The sequence below is a fragment of the Rhineura floridana genome, chromosome 11, assembly GCF_030035675.1.
Source record: "Rhineura floridana isolate rRhiFlo1 chromosome 11, rRhiFlo1.hap2, whole genome shotgun sequence".
NCBI classification, from domain to species: Eukaryota; Metazoa; Chordata; class Lepidosauria; order Squamata; family Rhineuridae; genus Rhineura; species Rhineura floridana.
Window position 1 is genome coordinate 68657844 of NC_084490.1, and position 12707 is coordinate 68670550.

Genomic DNA, 12707 nt, shown 5'->3' on the forward strand with positions numbered 1-12707 from the left:
GTCACAGTGGACACATGAAAGACCAATTAACTTCAAAGAAGGAGAGATGGCCAGGTTGAAAGACCACTCTGCTTAATAACAGCTACAGTGGATTCCATTCCTCTAACAGTCACTGTGTAAGAAGTAGAAGGAAAGACAGATAGCTTTGGACAACTAGTCCAAACATGTAGGGGTGGTGTCAGGAAAGCTTGGAATGAACTGAGGCCAGCTAGAGATGCTAGGAGCAACACCAAGAGATGTTGAAAGCAAGAGAAAGCAGAAGGAAAGGTAGGCCCACTGCTCAGTTAGGGTGGTGAAATATTAATGGGTGGTAAAGGGAAGGTGGAACTGCTCAAACTTTTGCATTTAGGCAGAAAAATCTCAAATACACAGGTATAGGATGGTGGATGTCTGGCTTGGCAATAGTACATGTGGAAAAGAGCTCAGGATTGTAGTCAGTCATAAGCTCAACTAGGCTGCGTTACTAGAAACATAATTTCCAAGTCACAGAAAGCAAGAATTCCACTTTATTTTTACATTAGGTAGGCCTCATCCGGAGTACTCTGTCCAGTTCTTGGCACCACACTATGCCATATTGTAGACATATTGGAGCAGGTACAGAAAAGGGCAATGAAGATGGTCAATGAAATGAAAGTCCTTATAAGGAAAGGGTAAAGGAAATATGTATGTGGGGGTTTTTTGCTTGGAGAAGCTCAGTGATAGAACTTCTGCTTTAAATGCAGAAGTCCCTGGTTCAATCCCCAGCATCTCTAGGTAGAGCGGGGAATGTCCCCCATCTGATACCCTGGAGAGCTGCTGCCAACCCATGCAGACAATACTGAGCTAAATGGGCCAATGTTTTGGCTCAGTATAAAGCAGCTTCCTGAGACTGAGCCCCCCCCTCTTCAAATACCTTAAGGCCTATCATATAGAAGAAGCCACAAGTGTGTTTTCTGCTGCTACAGAATGCACTCAAATGGGGTTAAGCCTGCTTTTCCATAGAACAGGCATGTACAATTTTTGACCCACCAATGTGAACATAGCCTGTCAGGCATGTATTATGGCCTATCAAGTGCTTAACAGTTCTGTTTGCAGTCCTGAGCAGGAAACAAAATTAATTAATTTTAAAAAGCACTCTCGCAACATTCTTCAGCCTAAAATGCTCCTAGAGGGGCTTGCAGTTCCTCAAGCTTGCAGTCTAAAGGACATGACACAAGAGGAAAAAGGGATGGGGTGGGAGGAGGGGAAAAGCAATTCATGATCAGTTCTTCAAGTTCCAAAGTTCTTATAACCAGCTGGGATGAAATCAGCTCAAGTAGCTTAAAGGAATGGCTACTGCTGAGCCACAGTTGGAAGAGTGCCAAAGGCAGCTGGTATCTCAGCAGAGCTGGTGAGTTTATTGAGCTCTGGTGAGCCCCAGGTTCCATTTGGCTTGGTGAACCACAATGTCAGCTTTTCACTGAGACAGCAGCATCGGTGGGGGTGCAGGCAGGGCTGGAAATTCCTGGTAATTGCCAGGCCATAAGTCCTCAGCTGGCAGCTTGGCTATAAATCTGCCAGGCTAGCAAGGACGAAGCAAGATAAGGGCAGGGGCCGTTCCAAGCTTATGTGCCAAGCCAGAAATCCAGAAGAGACATCAGTGAAGGTCCGGGTCCAGTTTGCCGAGAGATCAGTCCAAGTCAAGGTTCGGGGGATAGGAAGACACACAGTGGTCACACCTGATGTTGTAATCAGCAACATGCTGAAGCCAGGGTCTGTCTTTTAAAGAACACCTCTGCAGACAGGTGGGAACAATCACCCCTCTGGCTTCTGCAAGCGTGTCGGCCTTAAAGGGACAGGCCGGCCCCTCTGCTGCCTGACTTTCTGTTGTCTTCGCTCTGCAGGTGGGAGGGGAGCCTCCTGGTCACTATCTGATTCTGGCTGAAGAACTTCAGCTGTGTCTTGGACGCTCTCCAGCTGAGGGGGAGTAGGAGCTGCATTCTCAGGAGTTTCTTCTATTTCCCCTTCTGGGTCTGTGGCTGTTACTCTCGAGTCGTCCTCGTCTGACAAGTCCTCCGAAGGGGCCATGACATGATCGTCGACATGACGATGGTGTCGGGTGGAAGGGTTCGGATTTGTTAGGCACTGGGGAACATTCTGGGACAAGCCGGGCCTGTACAAAAGGGACGGGCTCCACTTGAACCAGAATGGAACCAGACTGCTGGCACTTAAAATTAAAAAGGTAGCAGAGCAGCTTTTAAACTGACTGAGGGGGAGAAACCCGACAGGAGCTGAGAAAGGTCCGGTTCGGAATAAACCTCCCCCTTGGGATAAAAACCAAAGAAATGATGAAATTTTAAAAGGGGTAGGCCTAGAAGTAGGCATTGTGAGAGCAGGGGCACAGGATATAAATTCAGAAGAGCAAAATTACCACAGGCCTAACCACAAGTGCCAAAGACACTTGAAGAGAGACACTGCTTACAAGTGCCTGTACGCTAATGCTAGGAGCCTCCGAACCAAGATGGGAGAACTGGAGTGCTTGGTCTTAGAGAAGAGCATTGATATAGTGAGCATAATGGAGACCTGGTGGAATGGAGAAAACCAGTGGGATACGGTTATCCCTGGATATAAACTATATCGGAAGGACAGGGAAGGACGTATTGGTGGCGGAGTCGCTCTATACGTGAAAGAAGGCATTGAATCCAGCAAGCTCGAAACCCCAAAAGAGGCAGACTCCTCCACAGAATCGTTGTGGGTGGTGATACCGTGCCCCAGGAGGGACTTAATACTGGGAACGATCTATCGTCCCCCTGATCAAAATGCTCAGAGAGACCTTGAGATGAGATATGAAATTGAGGAAGCATCCAAACTAGCAAATGTGGTAGTAATGGGTGACTTCAACTACCCGGACATAGACTGGCTGCATATGTGTTCCAGTCATGACAAAGAAGCAAAGTTTCTAGATATTCTAAATGACTATTCCCTAGACCAGTTGGTCATGGAACCGACCAGAGGGACGGCAACCCTGGACTTAATCCTCAGTGGGGACCGGGACCTGGTGCGAGATGTAAGTGTTGTTGAACCGATTGAGAGCAGTGACCACAGTGCTATTAAATTAAACATACATGTAACTGGCCAATTGCCAAGAAAATCCAACACGGTCACATTTGACTTCAAAAGAGGAAACTTCACAAAAATGAGGGGATTGGTAAAAAGAAAGCTGAAAAACAAAGTCCAGAGGGTGACATCACTCGAAAATGCTTGGAAGTTGTTTAAAAACACTATATTAGAAGCTCAACTGGAGTGCATACCGCAGATCAGAAAAGGTACCGCCAGGGCCAAGAAGATGCCAGCATGGTTAACGAGCAAAGTCAAGGAAGCTCTTAGAGGCAAAAAGTCTTCCTTCAGAAAATGGAAGTCTTGTCCGAATGAAGAAAATAAAAAAGAACACAAACTCTGGCAAAAGAAATGCAAGAAGACAATAAGGGATGCTAAAAAAGAATTTGAGGAGCACATTGCTAAGAACATAAAAACCAACAACAAAAATTTCTATAAATACATTCAAAGCAGGAGACCATCTAGGGAGGCGATTGGACCCTTGGATGATAAGGGAGTCAAAGGTGTACTAAAGAACGATAAGGAGATTGCAGAGAAGCTTAATAAATTCTTTGCATCTGTCTTCACAGTGGAAGATATACGGCAGATCCCTGAACCTGAACTAACATTTGCAGGAAGGGATTCTGAGGAACTAAGACAAATAGTGGTAACGAGAGAGGAAGTTCTAAGCTTAATGGACAATATAAAAACTGACAAATCACCAGGCCCGGATGGCATCCACCCGAGAGTTCTCAAAGAACTCAAATGTGAAATTGCTGATCTGCTAACTAAAATATGTAACTTGTCCCTCGGGTCCTCCTCCGTGCCCGAGGACTGGAAAGTGGCAAATGTAACGCCAATCTTCAAAAAGGGATCCAGAGGGGATCCCGGAAATTACAGGCCAGTTAGCTTAACTTCTGTCCCTGGAAAACTGGTAGAAAGTATTATTAAAGCTAGATTAACTAAGCACATAGAAGAACAAGCCTTGCTGAAGCAGAGCCAGCATGGCTTCTGCAAGGGAAAGTCCTGTCTCAGTAACCTATTAGAATTCTTTGAGAGTGTCAACAAGCATATAGATAGAGGTGATCCAGTGGACTTAGTGTACTTAGACTTTCAAAAAGCGTTTGACAAGGTACCTCACCAAAGGCTTCTGAGGAAGCTTAGTAGTCATGGAATAAGAGGAGAGGTCCTCTTGTGGATAAGGAATTGGTTAAGAAGCAGAAAGCAGAGAGTAGGAATAAACGGACAGTTCTCCCAATGGAGGGCTGTAGAAAGTGGAGTCCCTCAAGGATCGGTATTGGGACCTGTACTTTTCAACTTGTTCATTAATGACCTAGAATTAGGAGTGAGCAGTGAAGTGGCCAAGTTTGCTGACGACACTAAATTGTTCAGGGTTGTTAAAACAAAAAGGGATTGCGAAGAGCTCCAAAAAGACCTCTCCAAACTGAGGGAATGGGCGGAAAAATGGCAAATGCAATTCAATATAAACAAGTGTAAAATTATGCATATTGGAGCAAACAATCTTAATTTCACATATACGCTCATGGGGTCTGAACTGGCGGTGACCGACCAGGAGAGAGACCTCGGGGTTGTAGTGGACAGCACGATGAAAATGTCGACCCAGTGTGCGGCAGCTGTGAAAAAGGCAAATTCCATGCTAGCAATAATTAGGAAAGGTATTGAAAATAAAACAGCCGATATCATAATGCCGTTGTATAAATCTATGGTGCGGCCGCATTTGGAATACTGTGTACAGTTCTGGTCGCCTCATCTCAAAAAGGATATTATAGAGTTGGAAAAGGTTCAGAAGAGGGCAACCAGAATGATCAAGGGGATGAAGCGACTCCCTTACGAGGAAAGGTTGCAGCATTTGGGGCTTTTTAGTTTAGAGAAAAGGCGGGTCAGAGGAGACATGATAGAAGTGTATAAAATTATGCATGGCATTGAGAAAGTGGATAGAGAAAAGTTCTTCTCCCTCTCTCATAATACTAGAACTCGTGGACATTCAAAGAAGCTGAATGTTGGAAGATTCAGGACAGACAAAAGGAAGTACTTCTTTACTCAGCGCATAGTTAAACTATGGAATTTGCTCCCACAAGATGCAGTAATGGCCACCAGCTTGGATGGCTTTAAAAGAAGATTAGACAAATTCATGGAGGACAGGGCTATCAATGGCTACTAGCCATGATGGCTGTGCTCTGCCACCCTAGTCAGAGGCAGCATGCTTCTGAAAACCAGTTTCTGGAAGCCTCAGGAGGGGAGAGTGTTCTTGCACTCGGGTCCTGCTTGCAGGCTTCCCCCAGGCACCTGGTTGGCCACTGTGAGAACAGGATGCTGGACTAGATGGGCCACTGGCCTGATCCAGCAGGCTCTTCTTATGTTCTTATGTTCTTATGTTCTTATGTTCTTATGTTCTTATGACACACAAGTTCTTCAGGCCTGCCTTAGACCAAACATAAGAGGAGATCCCCCAAAGCCTATGCTTTGCCTGAGACAAAGCAAATCCTTACCAAGCACAATCTGCCTATTATTCAACATTCATATTTAAAAAGGCACTGAAGACATGAAAGTCTGAGCACTGCATGGATGTGCTGCCTTGGCATCTCCTTGCTTTTGAAGGCAAACTGCTGCTGTAGCTCCGTCATGACTTGGTTGCCTGAAAGCTACTGTTCTTTTAACCTTTTTATGCCTAATCTTTTTATTCCTTATCATCCTTTGGCTTCAGGCGAATGATTCATGTGCTGTCCTCTTCAGAGGCTGCAAATATGTTTCTTCCTTTCTTCTGCAGTGTTAATATTAAGCCACTTTATGCGGTCAGCTCATAATGTCCTTTCTATTCTTACTGTTCTGTAAATTTTGTTTCCTATGAATTAATCATGATTAGGGTTGGGGAAGAATTTTGTTTCAGTTTGCATTTAAAAGCAAATCTATCAAATGTATACTTTGCAAAACAATATGAGAACTGAAATATAGCCATTTTTCAAAATTCACATTTATTTGAATTTTGCAATGCAATGATGCAACCAAAATTTACAAAATGCATGTATTTTATGTACATAAAAATGAATATGTTAAGTGAAGATAACATAGAAAAATGCAGTATATTAGGAGAAATTGCTTGCAAAAATGTGTGTAAGTCCAAACTGCATGCAAAAATGTGTTTATTAGAAGTTCACACTAAAATGCTAAAGAATTTTTGAGGATTTTTAAAAAGCACAAATTGCTGCAGAAATGTAGAGAACCAAATTTCAGGATTGAACTGAAATTGATGGATCGTTCATCCCTAGTCACCATAATTACATATATATATTTAGTGAAAGAGGCTGCTCATTCCCAAGAACAGTGGTAACATTACAATCACATAGAATGTTTTCTTTGGGAAATAGTAGAGAATGAATGTATAATTCAGTCAGAACTTTGAAGGGTTTTAATGTTTGAGGCAGAAGGACCTGTGCTCTTTGCAAACTCTTTGCTCTTGTGACAAATTAGATTTGTGTTGACACCACTTCCTGTGCCAGTGGGCGGCAAACATAACAAAACATTTTAACAAGAAAAAGAAAAACATACTAAAAACAGCTAAAAAATTTCTAAAGCATAATTACATTTGAAAACATGAAATGCCATTAATATATTGTAAAATACAGTTTAAATATTCTAACATATTCTAAAACACAGTTAAAAACATTTGATCTTCAGGTTGCCAAGAACAGTCCCTTTCAGCCATCAAATGCCTGAGTAAATAGGAATGTTTTTGAGTTCCTATTAAAAATCAATAGTAATGGAGATAGACGCGCATCACTGAGAAGGGCATTTCACAAACAGGGAGCTATCACTGAAAAGGTCCTGTCACAGATCAGCGTCAACCAGGCAGCACTCGGTGGGTCCAAGATGGATACTGGGGAAGGTGCTGTTTTATGGTCCCAAGCCAAGAGCTTTATATACTAGCACTAATTAATACCTTGAATTGTGCCCCATAGTTCACTGGCAGCCAGTGCAGTGCTGTCAGGACCAGTGACATATGGTCCCATTGGGCTGCTGCATTTACCAGCCTAGCAGCCACATTCTGCACTAGCTGCAGCCTCTGGACTGTCTTCAAGGACAGCCCAACTTTGTAACTCAAAATGCCTAGCCTTTGCCAAGCACAAGACTAATAAGTTTGGAATTTCAAAAGGATCATGAACACTGCTGGTGGTGAAGAAACTGAAGGCTTTATTAGCAAAGCTGTGTACATCAAACTGTCATTTGCAAGGAATAAAACACTAAATTGAAACTAAGGGCAAATGGGCCTCTGCCTCCCCCCCCCATCTGTCTTTGTTTGCTCTTATGTTTGCCCTGCGAGCTGGAAGCCTTTGGAACAGCCACAGTGAGGATTCTCTTGCCCGGGAGGAGCTGTGGCTCTTGAGTCTTGGTTGATCTTGTTGGTATCTTGGGGCTTCTTCAGCTCCCTGAAGGCTTAATCTCCCTGATCTAGGGGTCCTGTATTTATCCCAAAGAAAGCCCCTTGAAGGGGCACCTTACACCTATTAGATTATTATTTTCCCATCATTCAGGTAGCTGGTTTAACCATCTGGTGATCTTTCCTGATTCTGTTCTTGTGACATCTTGGACTGCAGTTGCATTCTCAAGGTTGCTTGCTTGTTTTCATTATCAGGCTACTTGTTTATATTAGCCAAGTGAGAACATTTGTAAACCAATTAGCTCATCATCCCTTCAAAGTCTGAGAAAGCCATAAACATACCCACCTGACAGAGCAAAAATGTGGGACAAACTGCATTGTTTTGGTTAACTGCAGAACTTTTTTCACAGGCTGTTTCTGAGTACAGACAGAGTTGGAACTTCTGTTCCAGCTTCTTCTAAATAATATCACAAAACCTGTGCTTTGAGCTCTCTAAACTGCAATACATTACAATTACAATGTGCAAACCAATAAGCACCCCAATACATTAGGGATGAGGCATGAGTCTCAGAAGCCATGCACATGCCGTTCCTAAGCTCCTCGATTTACATCTAGATTCTTCCGCAGATTGGCAATACACACATACAGTGCATTACTACTGCTAGAAAAATTATATATTTGCTATGTTTTGCCTATATTAATCAGGAAAGTTTTGCTTTCACTCAGGTCAAATGATGAGGTAAGAAAAACACATTTTTATTTTATTTATTTAGAAGATTATTGTCCATATGAATCAGGTTGAAAGCTTGTATTTGTTTTTTTATTTTCCTCTCTTGTAATTAGGTTAAGTCTTTGATGTGCCAAACCATTTTTGAACAATGCTTCAGTGATAGTAACTGGGATGCCCCAATAAGTAAACCCAAATACCTTACAATTACACTAACTGTTAAAATCTGTAGTGTGTAAATTGCCTCAGATCAGTGATGAGCTGGGGTCCTCAACCTGCTGTGCAAGTGAAAAGCCCTCTTATTTCAAAGAGTCACTGTCATGGCAGTGGGATCACTTATTAATTACAGCAAGCACTCTGGGATCTCTCTCAGCCGTGGTTGACAGACTAGAATCATATACTTCATGTAGCAAATTCCTCTTGCTTTACCCTGATAAAGTGCTAATCATTGATGCTGACCAAGCTTCTCACTTTATCTGTATGTGAAACCAGAAGGTGGTTAACAAACGCTGGTCAATGTTAATAATAGGAAAAATAGCAGTCCTTTTTCATCATTCAAAAATTGTATGCAGGCTCAACATGAAAAGAGGGCACACATGCAAGTCCCATCCACAGCATTTCTGAATAAGTCAGCTCCATTTCTGACCTTCACTTATTGAGTGCAGAGGTGTGAAGGGGGATTCTTGCTGTATACTGTTGAATGTGGTTAGAAACCTCTCTGCAATTCAGAATCCTGAGCAATCAGAGTTCCTGATCAAAGGAAAGAGTTTTACTGTGTTCAGCTGAATGCTGTTAGAATCTCCCTGCTGAGGTCAGGAGAGGAGAGGAGGGGTCAGGGAAGGCATACACAGGAATGGTGAGAGCAGTGCATATGTGCCTCCACCATCTACATAGTTTGGGCCACCATCACATAATCACAATCACATAACCATGAAGATGACTAGTAAGTGACAAGTGTACCTAAATTGCTGAACTTGTTTTGGCTCCCAACTACTACTTGTAATAGTTTATTTAAATAACTCTGATTCCTAATAGACTGCAGATGAGGACAAATAGATGACAATATGTGGCACTATTGTTAAAACATCTGTATGGCTGTTCATCCGCTACGAAGCTGGATTTAAAGTTCTTGTATTAATTTACAAAGCCCTGAACAACTTTGGGTCCGGGGTACCTTAAGGACTGCCTGAATCTTAATAAACCAGTTCAGTCACTGAGATCATTTATAGGAGCACTTTTGGTTGTCCCCCAAATTGATGAGTGTCATCTAATGCCAACATGAAACCAAATCTTGTGAAATGTTCTTCCAGTGGAGATTCAGCAGACTCCATACTGGAGTCAGGCTTATGCAGACAATGAGAGAAAGAAAAATCTGTTAGCCAGCCAGTTACTTGTGATTTTGTATTTCGTGTGTCTTTTTATTGTGTATATATTTGTTGAACACCACTCTGATTTTTTATTTTAATGAAACTGTGGTATATGTATTTTTATCAATCAATAAAAATATCATTTTACTTTTTTACATATGTTGCATAAAGCTTCATCTTGTCTATGTCCAAGCAATCAGTTATGCCGTTGAACTGATATGCTTAGTGAATGGTTACCATAATTTAGAAGACTGTGAACAAGCAGAAGAATGATACTATAGATGCACAACACAAATTATGTGTTACTGCTGTATATTAATAGAGTCTTGCTTTACCATTGATAAGAAAGCTAGAGGTCGGATCATGTAGCTGTTTGACTTGAATCTTGTGAACCAGACAAAATAGCTGGACAGGTGTTTATATAATTTTTTATATAGTGGCGCTGAAAAAAAACCTTTTAACTCACTATTTAGCATAACTGCTCAGCTAAGATGGTTTTCCTGTATGCATTAGTGTAAGCCTCTTGGGACGAACATGGAGGGCCTTTCAGTAGAGCACTAGAGACATGTGAAGTCCTACAGGAGGGATTCCATTTCAAATGGGATTCACTAGGTATATCAGATTACCACAGATATCTAGCTGGTCAGTTCAAATGTTGACAATTTCTGGTTGTACTTCCTTTTCTTAATAATTTATCAATCATTTACTTGAATTCAAGGTCCCAGATGCTTCACATATGCACTTTAATACTGAAGCTGAAATATTTAACTTCCCATGAAAGAGTTGATATGGTAGGATATGTTGAGATTGCAGGTTTCATGGGAGCAATCAGTACAGATTTGAAAAACAAAACACTATTGTGCTTTGTAATTGTGTCTTTTAAAAAAGAAAATCACTATTGATTTGAGACAAACAAAAAGGGAAATACAGTCAGATTTCTTAACTATATTTGATGGCAATCATAATTTTCAGCAGTTGTATTTATTAAAATGGAATGTTACCCAGCAGAGTTACTCTTTATTAAAGGAAATGCCCACTTTTCAAAGCTTTAATGTGCAAGATACTGTCAATTTTTCAAACCAAGAAAATACTCCATAAGAGTATATGAGTGGTGGGAGGGTATTCTGAAAATGAATTAATGCTTTATCGATTAAACATCTGGGGAACAGTCACCCTCTGGCAATTACAGGATCCAGAAATCCACATATTAGCAACAGCAAAGGACTTGTCTCAATTGCATATTTCTTTGTTAACTCTATATGTATATGTAAGAATGTGACAAGGCCACAGTTTCCTCTGTTTTTTGCTTTCTTGCCAATAGTTCCCTTTGGTGCTATCTGGTTATTCTAACTCATTGATGTGGCAATATAAAAAGAACAGCAACAAATTGAACACATTGTTTTTAAATGAAATTATTGCCTGTAAATAGGTGTATTATTTTTGCCTGTTAATGTTTTATTGGTAATAATGTAAAGCATCAAAGGTGGCCTATATGTATTTTTGGGTTTCTCTTGTCCAACAATAAGACTAGAGTAGACTAGACTACAAAGAGGTTAATATGAAAAGGTTCCAGTAATTAATTTCCACTAAGGAGAAGATCCACCCTCAATCCATCAGCATCAATTCTGCAGCATCCTAAGCACCTCTGTCTCTGGAGAGATGGGCATCACCTTATTTATTTATTTATTTATTTATAAAAGTATTTATATACTGCCCTCTTATAAAATGTCAGGGCAGTGTACAGCAACAACTTTAGACCAGCCTTTCCCAACCAGTGTGCCTCCAGATGTTGTTGGACCACAACTCCCATCTTTCCTGACCATTGGCAATGCTGGCTGAGGCTGATGGGAGTTGTGGTCCAACAACATCTGGAGGCACACTGGTTGAAAAAGGCTGCTTTAGACATTCTTTTTTTTAAAAAAAAAGTGGAATAGCACTCTTCACATTTATGCAATCAGCAACCACCAGCAAGCATACCACAGATGCCATCTACAGATGGAGGCAGTCATTGAGCATGTGGAAAATACCACACACCCCTCACATCACCACTCACTTGCACACACACACATACATGCACACACATACACTGTCCAACAAATAGGGAAAGATGCTCAGCCAAATCAAAGAACCACCAGACTCTGGCTTTCACACATGTGACTTTTTGTATCAGTTTTGCAGATTAAAATTGTAGTGCTTCTGTCATGATTTCTAAAATTCCTTTCACACTGCAGTACCTGTTACATTAAGGAATCGTGGCTTTTTTGGCCAATATGCTGGCATTTTGTGCAAATGTCTTTCACACTGCTGCAACAAACAGTGTCTTGTGGCTGCACTGCCTCCCTCAGCTGAAATGAAATGAAATGCATCTTTATTGCTCAGAGTCATAGGCTACTACAATTGAACACATGTAAAAGGAAAATACAAAATACATATTAAAATACAAGTCATAAACAAAACACAGTTCAGCAACATACAGTAAAGGAACAATACATTTCAAATAAAATTTCCTCTCCCGAGTGAAAGGTACCCATCCCATGACTTAGTGCAGCGTTACCCAACCTTTTTCAACCCAATGCCCCTTTGCAAAATATTTTGTGCCCAACGCCCCCTCAGATTAAGCATATGCCAATGCTTCCTATTCTTCCCTTAAAATATGAGTAATGCATAAAAGGTATTTTCAATTATTATTACTGATCGTTTTTATCATGCCTTTTTATTGCACTTAGATTACACATTGAATTCTTAGTATGAACCAATAGACATACTATGTCAGTATGAACCAATAGAATACACTGTGTTACTTAACAACAAACTCATTCAGTTTACCAGCATTGTTTCGTTAAACAAGTTCATTTAAACATCACAGAAACAATGGGTAGCGAGTGTGTCCCATTTCTGAAGAAAAACAGCGAATAACTGTCTGTCTGCATCACCTGTTTGCACACGGCACTCATCCTTTGGAAGAATGCGCCCTCCACCAAAACACCCAGCTTATCAAACACTCTCTCGTGATTGGTTCCAACATCCCTCAAGACAGCATCTGAACATTACCTAGTGCCAGGGCGTGGCTAATATCCCCATTCCTTGATATGACACTGGCCGCAATTCAGAATTTCTTTACTAAAGAGCACACAGTATTTATAGTATTATTTTCATGAATTGA

The 12707-nt window shown here is 41.2% G+C and overlaps 1 protein-coding gene across 10 annotated transcripts in view; it reads left to right on the forward strand.

Moving 5' to 3' along the window:
- LOC133367017 (poly(rC)-binding protein 3-like) overlaps window positions 1-12707 on the forward strand; it is a 482686-nt gene that overhangs the window by 352574 nt on the left and 117405 nt on the right. Inside the window, exon 1 of one of the 10 annotated variants that reach the window (XM_061590623.1) lies at window positions 224-267. The exons of the other annotated variants lie outside the window; for them this stretch is intronic. The gene's annotated coding sequence lies outside the window, so the exon portion shown is untranslated. Of the gene's footprint in view, window positions 1-223; window positions 268-12707 lie in introns of those variants that run through there. 10 annotated transcript variants of the gene reach the window in all.